We start from the raw sequence: 12,571 nt of genomic DNA, 5'->3' as shown, positions 1-12,571 counted from the left end.
TGGTTTGTTATCGATCTTTATACGTATATAGTGGGGAAATATGGAAGTGGCTCATTTGTACAGAGTCTCACACATGTTAAATATTATGATCAATTTTCTGTGCACAGTATACATAGAGAATAATTTACACAAACAAATAGTTACAAAGATTTTCTTTTCTGTATACGACATAGATAATGTTACAGGACTTCCACACAGAATGATATGCTTTTGTACAGAGAGTATTGCTTTTAACACTCAGGATCATAATTTTACTTATTTCTACAGTACAATGTGTAATTTCTATGCCTTACTGTTTTTTTTAAGTGTACTGTCGAAATACCTGAAGTATTCTGAGATTCACATTATGATTTCTCGTGTAATATTTTATCATCATATTTTCTGTAATGCGAATGTATGTGCAGTTCTTCTAACAGATCCATTTTATGCACTTAATTTAGTCGGTGGAGGGCACCGACATTCTGCTTTACTTTTACAAGTGGGTGTCTTGCATTACGTATGTGTGTGGGTATTGCTGACGTGTGTCTGTTTGTGTGTAGGCTTCAACGACCTCTTTGTATCTGTGTTGAAATTTCAGCCTCTTTGTCCTATTTAGTCATGGAGCACTCCTTGCATGTTACTTTGTATATTCCAAAGTCTGATGATGGACCACGATTACACTTTGTATTATGTATTAGTTTTTTTGTCGTTTATTAGATATATAAAACCCAATTTTTGCTTTGTGGCTTTTGCAAATATTTGCAATCCTCTCTGATATAATGCCAATGTGTGGGATGGTAGATGTACAGCTGTATTTGTCTCTTTCATTTGTGGCGCAGTTTGTCTCTGGGTCTTGACTGTGTCAACCATGGAAGCGTAATAATTGGCAGCCGCAATCTGTTTCACTGTGTTTATTACTTGTTGCACGTTTTCTTTGTTCGCAGGTATTTCAGTTGCGGTATGGTAATGAACCATTAGACAACTCTAAGTACGAGTTCATTCAAATTGCGCCATTACATATAAAGATCGATAACCAACTAAATGTTGCGCTCTTTTTTATATATTGAAGTCAACAGAAGAAAGCATAACCACACACACACACCAAAATCGTTACTTAGAAATGGCGTAGAGACAGAGAAAAACGAACTTGAAAATGGGACGCATTTCCCGACAGTCATCGTGTACAATATAATTAAAAAAAGATCGTAAATGGTTGCAGAAAAGTTATTTATAAATAAACGCAATACTATTATATGTCTGTAGAATGACTCCGCTTTGGATTCTTGGACGTTTGGGTTCTAGTGGACTTTTACTCTTCACGGGCAAGTCACGAGCTATCTCACTTATTGGACTGCAACAGCGTATAAATTTCTGAATAAATTAATGTATTTATCAAATCTGTGTCGAATTCTCCTTGTGTAAATGCGATATGGTGTAAAATACTACAATTAGATTAGAGATTAGATTAGATTAGTACTAGTTCCATAGATCATGAATACGACACCTCGTAATGATGTGGAACGTGTCAGGTCAAAAAAAACGTGTCTATACAAGATATTACAATACACAAAATATTACATGACACTCAATACATTTTTTTTTTGGGGGGGGGGGGAGAGTTGCCATTCTTTTAATTTCCTTTTAAATGGCATATGGATATCTGTCAGACTTTTGATGCTATTAGGTAAGTGACCAAAGACTTTTGTGGCAGCATAATTTACCCCCTTCTGAGCCAAAGTGAGATTTAACCTCGAGTAGTGAAAATCATCCTTTCTCCTAGTGTTGTAGCCATGTACACTGCTATTACTTTTGAATTCGTCATGCTAAATCACTCTGTGACGCAGTCACATATGCTGAAAAACTGCACTGGAGGCTAACTAGATGATCTAGTTCAAACCTCAGCCGGAGATGAGTACGATGTCAGTTGGGCCATCTCTCCACACGACCGGAGGCAGCTTGTTGACTCGCGCTCTGCCCTCGACGTAAAGAGGCAGCCGGGACGAGGGGCCACGGAGAGGCTCCGGCCGTGGCGCTGCGGCCGCCGCTCGAGCAGCGCCGGCGGATGGCGAGTCCTAATGACGCGCCGGCCGCCCTCCGGCTGAGGGCGCAGGCTGCACAAAAGAGGCAGAGGCTGCTGCTTAGTCAGCCGGCCGCGGCTAATGACGGAGGGCCGGCGCGTGCCGCTGCCAATGGAGGCCGCCGGGTAACAAGCGCCGCGTCAGCGCCGGGGCTCGAACCCGCGCCACTCTGTTGCTCCGCGGGCGGCGGCCGGCTCTGCAGCAGGCCCGCGCTGCCGCGTCAGCTGGCCCGCAGCTACAGGCCTCTGTTGCTCCTCCTCCCGCCCCCGCAGCAAGTGCTGCCGCGACCCCTGCCTCCTCCCCCCCCCCCCCCCTCCTCACCCCTCCCCACACCCGGGTGCCGCCACCGCCTGTTACGCCGGCGCCGGCACACAGAAATTTCAGCGCCATTCTTAACCCAACTACCCCACTTACCTTGGATTTTGCCGCAGTGGGATAACTTGCGCGCCTCAGCGATGCAGACTGCCATACCATAGGTGCTAGCTGTAACATCATAGTGTTTGTCACTGTTGTACTCTTTTGTCTCCACCATTCTTTGCAAGCCCCCTAACGGTGTGCGTTGGAGGGTACTACTGGTAACTGTAACTGATAACTGATTCCCCCGTTCCCTCTTCCACTCGTAACTTTTGCCACTGGAATGTGCACACTTGTTCCTGTCGAGTGCTGTATAAGGAGTAGAACTGGTACCGGGCATTCCCTTGTGATTCTTAAGCAAGTGTTCTCTATGACTAGTTGCAATTTTGTGCAGAAGTCTATTAGTCTTCCTCCTCTCTCATTCCTACTACCAATCAAACATTCTTCCGTAACCTTCTCCTCCATCGTATACAACCGCATTCCATCTCCCATTTCGTACAGAATTACCCGTTCAATATATAATTTCTCTATCTCTTCATATAGTTGCTCTATCTCTTCATCTTCTGCTTGCCACGTCGGCATTTCATCTGAGCTTTTTGGATATCGTGTTCTTCAGTGAATATCCACTTTCCTGATAAATTCAAATTTCTTATATCACAAGAATTTCAACCAGTTATATTTGTATCAACCACCAAAGTATTCCCGCAATTTAGTGACTACAGAGACTCTGTACCATAAACGTACCGTTACTGATGATACAGAGCTTCGATGAATGCCATAATGTGCAACACATTTGAATGTAGAAAGGTCACCGTGTACGTGAATTCCTTTATGTATTATTCCTCTGGTCAGTCTCTCGTTAAACATCACCGCATGTCATGTCGATCCGTGTTTCAAAACCCTCTTTTTGTTATTTCTATAAATTATCCTCAGAAGTGAGGTACTGGCGTTCTTTAGTGTCCCTTGCATTATTATTTTAAATTATCTGGAGATTTAGAATTTGCTGTGTACATTGGTGTTTTCGGCGCATTGTGATATGGTCGTAGAGTTTCACGTTACTGTAGCGATTGAAAAACATGTTTATGGTATGGATGAGGTAAGGGCTTTCCATCTGCAAATATCTCCGTGCTTGCTCCGAGATAACATTTCATACAGATAATCTATTCCAGCTGCAGGGATTGTGGTCATCACCATTATTTCTAAAGTAAGGCGTGGGTGAAGTAGAGCCATGACGGAAACGAGAAGCGGAAAACGTTTTGTATAATGAATCTGCGTACCTAATGTTCTTTTTCTTGTCGAAAAAGTGAAAATGCTAGCCCATTGTAATGTATCGAGGCAAACACTGCAGTTCTGCCATCGGCGTAGATGAAATAGGCGCCAGCGTGCAGTGAGGCATAGCTAATACTAAACTGTTCCGGTATCAACTCAACGAAATTTGGGCCCGTGAGGCGCGGTGCGCCCCTTGCCAGATGAAACAGCGAGATTGAAAATTTTTCAGCCGATTTGGCAGCGATATCGGCAGTGGGTACCAGCGCCCCAGGCGACCCTGTCCGTGCGACTCGCTGGGATGTCGCTTTCGCTGACATTGTACATACAGCACCGCGTCAGTTACCAATACAGTCCAAAGGCTCAGCCAAGCACATCACTGTACACAATGACGAATACGGGGCAGTAAGCTGTATAGATCTACCTTCTATGAATGTTCATCAGGAAACATAAACAAATGTTAATCGTTGGCGTTGCGAACGTTACTTGAATACCTCCTATTAAGCAATGAGGTAGATAGCATAGGACACGAAAGAATTTGAAACTGTTTACCTGCAATCGTCCAACGTGTCACTTGAGACCCACATTCTGGCAATGAGAATCACTTACGCCGTTGTTGCAGATCTCACGACATGAATTCTTTGGTGTGAAAGTGAAATATGGATGGATTTCCCAAAAATTCAGAAGAATTCAGCAAAAGACAGTATAATCGTTTACGGCAAGGCAGAAGGTTAAAATCGTACGTCTGGTTGTCGATGATGTGTAGATGGGCCTGGGTTAAAATGATTAATAAGGACTCGACCGCGAACCTTTCAAAAGAACCGACCAGGTATTCTCCTTAGCAGTTTAAGGAAGCCACGGAGCCGGCAGGGGTGGCCGAGCGGTTCTAGGCGCTACAGTCTGGAACCGCGCGACCGGTCGCAGGTTCGAATCCTGCCTCGGGCATGGATGTGTGTGATGTCCTTAGGTTAGTTAGGTTTAAGTAGTTCTAGGGGGCTGATGACCTCAGAAGTTAAGTCCCACAGTGCTCAGAGCCATTTGAACCATTTTAAGCCACAATATAGTAGTGATGAAGAGTAGGCTGAAGTTCAAGACATTAGTCAGGAAGAATCAATACGCAAAGAAGTGGGATACGGAAGTACTAAGGAATGACGAGATACGTTTTAAGTTCTCTAACGCTATAGATACAGCAATAAGGAATAGCGCAGTAGGCAGTACAGTTGAAGAGGAATGGACATCTCTAAAAAGGGCCATCACAGAAGTTGGGAAGGAAAACATAGGTACAAAGAAGGTAGCTGCGAAGAAACCATGGGTAACAGAAGAAATACTTCAGTTGATTGATGAAAGGAGGCAGTACAAACATGTTTCGGGAAAATCAGGAATACAGAAATACAAGTCGCTGAGGAATGAAATAAATAGGAAGTGCAGGGAAGCTAAGACGAAATGGCTGCAGGAAAAATGTGAACACATCGAAAAAGATATGATTGTCGGAAGGACAGACTCAGCATACAGGAAGTCAAAACAACCTTTGGTGACATTAAAAGCAACGGTGGTAACATTAAGAGTGCAACGGGAATTCCACTGTTAAATGCAGAGGAGAGAGCAGATAGGTGGAAAGAATACATTGAAAGCCTCTATGAGGGTGAAGATTTGTCTGATGTGATAGAAGAAGAAACAGGAGTCAATTTAGAAGAGATAGGGGAACCAGTATTAGAATCGGAATTTAAAAGAGCTTTGGAGGACTTACGGTCAAATAAGGCAGAAGGGATTGATAGCATTCCATCAGAATTTCTAAAATCAGTGGGAGAAGTGGCAACAAAACGACTATTCACGTTGGTGTGTAGAATATACGAGTCTGGCGACATACCATCTGACTTTCGGAAAAGCATCATCCACACAATTTCGAAGACGGCAAGAGCTGACAAGTGCGAGAATTATCGCACAATCAGCTTAACAGCTCATGCATCGAAGCTGCTTACAAGAATAATATACAGAAGAATGGAAAAGAAAATTGAGAATGCGCTAGGTGACGATCAGTTTGGCTTTAGGAAAAGTAAAGGGACGAGAGAGGCAATTCTGACGTTACGGCTAATAATGGAAGCAAGGCTAAAGAAAAATCAAGACACTTTCATAGGATTTGTCGACCTGGAAAAAGCGTTCGACAATATAAATTGGTGCAAGCTGTTCGAGATTCTGAAAAAGTAGGGTTAAGCTATAGGGAGAGACGGGTCATATACAATATGTACAACAACCAAGAGGGAATAATAAGAGTGGACGATCAAGAACAAAGAGCTCGTATTCAGAAGGGTGTAAGACAAGGCTGTAGCCTTTCGCCCCTACTCTTCAATCTGTACATCGATGAAGCAGTGATGGAAATAAAAGAAAGGTTCAGGAGTGGAATTAAAATACAAGGTGAAAGGATATCAATGATACGATTCGCTGATGACATTGCTATCCTGAGTGAAAGTGAAGAAGAATTAAATGATCTGCTGAACGGAATGAACAGTCTAACGAATACACAGTATGGTTTGAGAGTAAATCGGAGAAAGAGGAAGGTAATGAGAAGTAGTAGAAATGAGAACAGTGAGAAAACATCAGGATTGGTGGTCACGAAGTCAATGAAGTTAAGGAATTCTGCTACCTAGGCAGTAAAATAACCAATGACGGACGGAGCAAGGAGGACATCAAAAGCAGACTCGCTATGGCAAAAAAGGCATTTCTGGCCAAGAGAAGTCTACTAATATCAAATACCGGCCTTAATTTGAGGAAGAAATTTCTGAGGATGTACGTCTGGAGTACAGCATTGTATGATAGTGAAACATGGACTGTGGGAAAACTAGAACAGAAGAGAATCGAAGCATTTGAGATGTGGTGCTATAGACGAATGTTGAAAATTAGGTGGACTGATAAGGTAAGAAATGAGGAGGTTCTACGCAGAATCGGAGAGGAAAGGAATATGTGGAAAACACTGATAAGGAGAAGGGACAGGATGATAGGACATCTGCTAAGACATGAGGGAATGACTTCCATTGTACTAGAGGGAGCTGTAGAGGGCAAAAACTGTAGAGGAAGACAGAGATTGGAATATGTCAAGCAAATAATTGAGGACGTAGGTTGCAAGTGCTGCTCTGAGATGAAGAGGTTAGCACAGGAAATGAATTCGTGGCAGTCCGCATCAAACCAGTCAGTAGACTGATGACAAAAAAAAAAAAAAAAAAAAAAGAAGCCACGGAATACCTAAATCGTGAGGTTCGGAAGTGAACACGGTTCTCGTTGTTCCGCAATAGGGGATCAGCTCACTCGGTCATTGTACAGGTATTCATAATTCAACTATGCAACATTTCGAGAGAGGCAATAAAACCCCATGTCATTCCAAGCATGTGTGTCAATTTTTACCTCTCTATCTACATTATTCCGCGGTTTATTAAGTTTTCAAATTTATACTGACTTTTTGATCACCCGGTATATGCGCAAACAGGGGTTATCGAGCACTGACACTGGTGATAATCATTTTGAATTATTACTGTGAGTGTAATATGTCTCTACATGACGTAAGTTGTTTATTTGGATACAGAACTAAATATCAATTTTCGACCATTAGTTCCTCTTCAGTGAAATAGATCATGATTCTCTGTCTTGTATTATTGTGATAGTTGAGGCTTTAAGACTCTTGTACTTCGACACACAAAACTTTTTTTTTATCTTTTTAAGAAGTCTGCCATTGGTCACCATTGCCTTATTTCTCTTTTTCTGGGGAATGAAAATGTTCTATAACCCCACATAATCTGCCCTTGGTGGTCTCTCAGCAACAACGGTTCGGTCCTTTCAGTGGCGATATTCGACATACCTGCGAGCTCGCGCCGCTCTTGCCACCCAGGACTGGGTCCGGGGATAGAATGGGCAGAACCACCCCGCCTGTGGCGGCGGGCGGCATCTGTCAGCGGCTGACAGCGCTTTCTTCCGTGGCACGCCGGCGGCGTGGGGAGGCAGCGCAAATAAATTATTTTCGCCTGGAGTCCCGGAGCCTGGATGCCGGCGAGCTGATAAACGTGTCTTCGGGCACACCGAGAAAGATATAGGGGACAGCTCCGCCTCCGAGCAGCGCCTCCGCGGTGCAGATGTCGATACTCGCACTGAAGGAGGGCGACCACCGGTAGCGATGCGCTGCAATCGCGGTTCATCCTCCTCTCCGTGTGAGTACGTCTCTAAGCACTTGCTGTTAATTCTATACCATATGCATCTGTAATATTTTCAGTGTATACACAGTCGCGTGCGTAGACTGCCACTAAAATCGTTTTTAAGGAAGCCGTACATACCTTAGGAATTAGGTGCAATGGTAAGGTAAGGAATGAGGAGGTTCTGTGCAGAATCGGAGAGGAAACGAGTATGTGGAAAATACTGACAAAGTAAAGGGACAATTGTAGGACATCTGTTTAGGTATCAGGGAATGACTTCCATGGTAGCAGAGGAAGCTGTAGATAGCAAAAACTATAGAGAAAGACAGGGATTGGAATACATCCAGCAAATAACTGAGGACATAGGTTGCAAGTGCTACTTTGAAATGGAAAGATTATCATAGGAGAAGAATTGGTGGTGGACCGCATCAAACGAATCAGAAGACATGATGGTCAAAGAAAAAAAGAAAAAGAAAAAAGAAAGAAAACATATTACATTACCTTCCATTCGGAAAGTGGGTGCACTCAGCGACTGTTATGTGGCTTATAAATTATAGAGTGCAGCAATCAATCGTCCTGTTCTAGATTTTATTACGCAAATCAAGATTTCGGCTAGTGGCCAGCCATTCTCAATGCACCATTTTCTATTCTCGATGCATATAAGTCCCTATTTGGGCGTCAGTCACATTTCTTTGAATATTCAAAGAAATGTGAAAATGTGACTGACGCCCAAAAAGAAATGTGACTGACGCATAAGATACGTAATAATATCTAAAACAGAACGACTCATTGCTGCACTCTATAATTTATAAGAAAACATGTCTCAGAGCAAAAGCACCATCTTCGGGGCTCACATTATTTTTTTTTTTTTTTTTTTTTTTTTTTTTGCGAATATTAATCTGAACATGCAGTCATATCTCAAGAATACTATACATAGAGCTTCATTCATAACAAAGTAGAGATTTCTTTAATATCTTTTATACTTCAGAAAATCATTTTTCTGCGGTTGTTCCCAACAATGAAATAACACCCAACAGTACAACTAAATGGTTCTAATAATAATAATAATAATAATAATAATAATAGCCGTCAGCGCGACAGAATGCCAACCAAAGGGGCCCAGGTTCGATTACCGGCTGGGCAGGAGATTTTCTCCGCTCAGGGTCTGTGTGTTGTGTTGTCTTCATCATCATATCATCTCCATCGACAGGCAAGTCCTCGAAGTGGCGTCACCTAAAAGGTCTTGCACCAGGCGACAGGTCTACCCGATGGGAGGCCCTAGCCACACGAGATTTCATTCCATAATAATAATAATGGTAGGAAACATGTGAGTGACCTCAGCCACTGTTACGTCGATATGTGAAGACGAAACATGTGGGCAAGCACACAGATCTCCATACAGATACCGAGGAGACGATGTCTCCACCAAAGTATACCGCAAAAAATACATCCTAAGGAAAAGTTAAGCGTCAATCATAACAGTAGCATTTCTTGGAATCATAAGCAAAGTATCCAGAATTAAGATTTCTGGCAGATTAAAAGTTTGTGCCGGACTCGGACTCGAACCCGGGACTCCTGCCTCTCATGAGCAAATACTCTACCTTGCGAAAGGTGTGAAAGCGCGCTGTGAGTCGTGCTTGCCTAGCTGAGATGTTGCCGGCAGCGTCTTGTGTCAGGGGACTGGCCATCCTCTGGCAGTTTGTACAGGTGTAATTTGGGACGTATCCTGCAACAGTGGCACAGAGGTGTTGACGGAAAAAGCGAAGAAACAGACAGACTGCTCGAAAGACTTAGATTCGAGTCCCGGCCTAGCACACAGTTCCATTTTTGCCGGAAAGTTTCAGAAGGAAAGTATAATTTTTATTTGAATGTACTCGTATATTTCTGGGAAGAAGGAAAGGACCTAATAATAGCCTTCCTGAATTTGTAAAAAGCATATGACAGTTTACCTAGGAGTAAAGTATGGGAATTCTTGAGACAACTTTTCGATTCATTATTTAAAAATTCCATATACTGTGTGAAGGCTGTGAAAGCTGTGTCCAAGCAGAAGGTGGAAGAATAGAATGGCTTAAGAGGTGTTTAGCAAGACAGTTCGCTTTCCGTGTTATTCTTCGTTGCACTATAGACACAACCATGAAAGAAATCAAAGAAGTGGAAAATGAAGATCTCAGTGCTTTTTTTTTTTGCTGATGAGAGAAGATTCAATGCGAGAAAAGTGCCCATTATGTAGGTAGCGTCATATCTAGTGATCGAAGTGCCAAACTAGAAGTCTTAAGCAGAGTAGCAAAAGGATCCAGCTTCTTCTACCAAAATTTAATCTGGAACAAAGGAGTGCCGCTAAGAGATGACCGGAAATCTCCTGCCAATCATGATTTATATGGTCTGGAGACCTGTGTCATAAATAAGAAGGAAGACAGCCAAATATAAACATGTGAAGATCCTTAGACAAATGAAGATCCTTAGGTCAGAGCTGCAGAAAACAAGGCGAGACAGTGTCGGAACGCAAGGACAGACCTGTAGGTATTCTTGACCATGGAGGACAGAATGAGTGCTGACGTAGGTAGGTCATGTGAAGCGAATGCACCCAACACGAGCCCTACTTCAGTGGAGATGGAGCTATCAGGAAGATGGCCGATTGGAGTGGCAAGAAGAGATGGACACGACAGGTTAATGAAGATCTGAAGACGAGAGGAGTAACGTGGCGATGCAATGGAGATAGAGAAGAGCTATACCACAACAGATCAATGGAAGCATATTGTTCACGAAAGTTCCTACTTCACTGGATGGACGAAAATTCTCATGATAATGACGATAGTGAAATAATTCTGGCACCGGTAACATACTTAAAAATACACAATAGAACATCAGACCAATCATCGTAACTTTTATGACAGTAATATCATTCAATGTAAAGCTCTCCTCCATAATTAAATGCATGATTGTACTGCTACCGCAGGAACTACAGCATAATAAAAAAGAAAAACAAAGTACAGTGGACCTGATATGACGATGATCGACACAGTCGAAGAATTCATTTTACTCGTGAATAACATCATATGATAACAGCTGGGAGTTAAAAATGACTAAATAATGGGATGGAAATGGAAAGCGATGCATCTTGAACTTGATCGAACGCTAGCAAACGGATAATCCAGTATTTCTAGGCCTGTTGGATAGTTTAATTAAAATACCATCGTTGCGCGATTTTCAGTACAGAAAAAGCTATTTCCACAGATGAATGGTATCCGATACATGATGATTATAGGGAGCATCTAACGTTAATGGATTTTTTAAGGAGGAGACGAGAAAGCATCAAGTCCAGAACACAGGTACGTACAGCCTATAGGCATCTTTCCGGATTTGAAAAGAAGTTGAATCATTAGCTACAGGGACATGAAAGAATCACACAGACTTTTCCACTGACAGTTCTCTTTAGTGTAAGGACTACAGTGCACGACGTCCCGGAGTGGACTCAGGACAACAACGTGGAAAGAAGAGTACCCAAGTGTCTGCACCATGGGAAGAAAGTAGGACTGTTCGAATAGGTGTGATGAACCGACGAAAGACAAGAGCTCAAATTCGGGCTGAGGTTAGGTTCAAAGTAGCACTAAAAATCGTTGGTTAACGATTATTGGACTCTGAAGCTGGTTTGAGATCTCGAGTTGTATGTGCATTAAATCACTGACACCATACGAGTGACAACAGAGACGTGTAAGGTGTAGTTGATGCACTGAGTGGAGCTCTGCGGTTTCTGTTTGGGCGGTCAGACGACGCAAGCGTCTCCATAGACGGCCAGGTCAAAGATCGTAGGAAGCAGCAATATTCAAGAACTTTTCCCATCTCACTCTTGAAATTGCGAAACGTGGAGCCAATGGCTAGGACAACAGGACTAATTTCTTGTTGAAGGGAGCATAAACGCTCCCCAGTATGAGATTCCAATAGCAAAAGCTGTTGCCACACCTTCCACGACCGGAGCACCAGAGCCGGCCGAAGTGGCCGTGCGGTTAAAGGCGCTGCAGTCTAGAACCGCAAGACCGCTATGGTCGCAGGTTCGAATCCTGCCTCGGGCATGGATGTTTGTGATGTCCTTAGGTTAGTTAGGTTTCACTAGTTCTAAGTTCTAGGGGACCAATGACCTCAGCAGTTGAGTCCCATAATGCTCAGAGCCATTTGAACCATTTTTGAACCGGAGCACCAGATGGCGTATTCGAGCTGGATAATGCAAGACCCTATACCGCAGTTCTCACAGTGTACTGTATCTCTTGGGGTGGTCATGAATTTGAAGTTTGTAAATGCCATGTATTGATAATTATTGTATGAATAGCTGGCGATTTATGCCAAAGAGCAAACAAATGCATTATGTTGGAATGTACGCCTTGATGAATATTCCATGGACATTCGAAATTCTGTGTCTGAACTTTATAATCTGGTGGTCTTCTTCCGTTCTTGGACTCGAAGAGGAAAGAACGATTATCTGAGGTTCATCTTGCTATAACAGTCTATGTAAGTTGTAAACGATACTAAAATATAGTTGTTCATGACTTCAAACTTGTGTATGGTACATAATTGGCTCAGAGCACTATGGGACTTAACATCTGTGGTCATCAGTCCCCTAGAACTTAGAACTACTTAAACCTAACTAAACTAAGGACATCATACACATCCATGCCCGAGGCAGGATTAGAACCTGCGACCGTAGCAGTCGCGTGGTTCCGGACT

The sequence above is a fragment of the Schistocerca americana genome, chromosome 1 (genome assembly GCF_021461395.2).
Source record: "Schistocerca americana isolate TAMUIC-IGC-003095 chromosome 1, iqSchAmer2.1, whole genome shotgun sequence".
NCBI lineage: Eukaryota > Metazoa > Arthropoda > Insecta > Orthoptera > Acrididae > Schistocerca > Schistocerca americana.
This window is presented reverse-complemented; position numbering follows the sequence as displayed.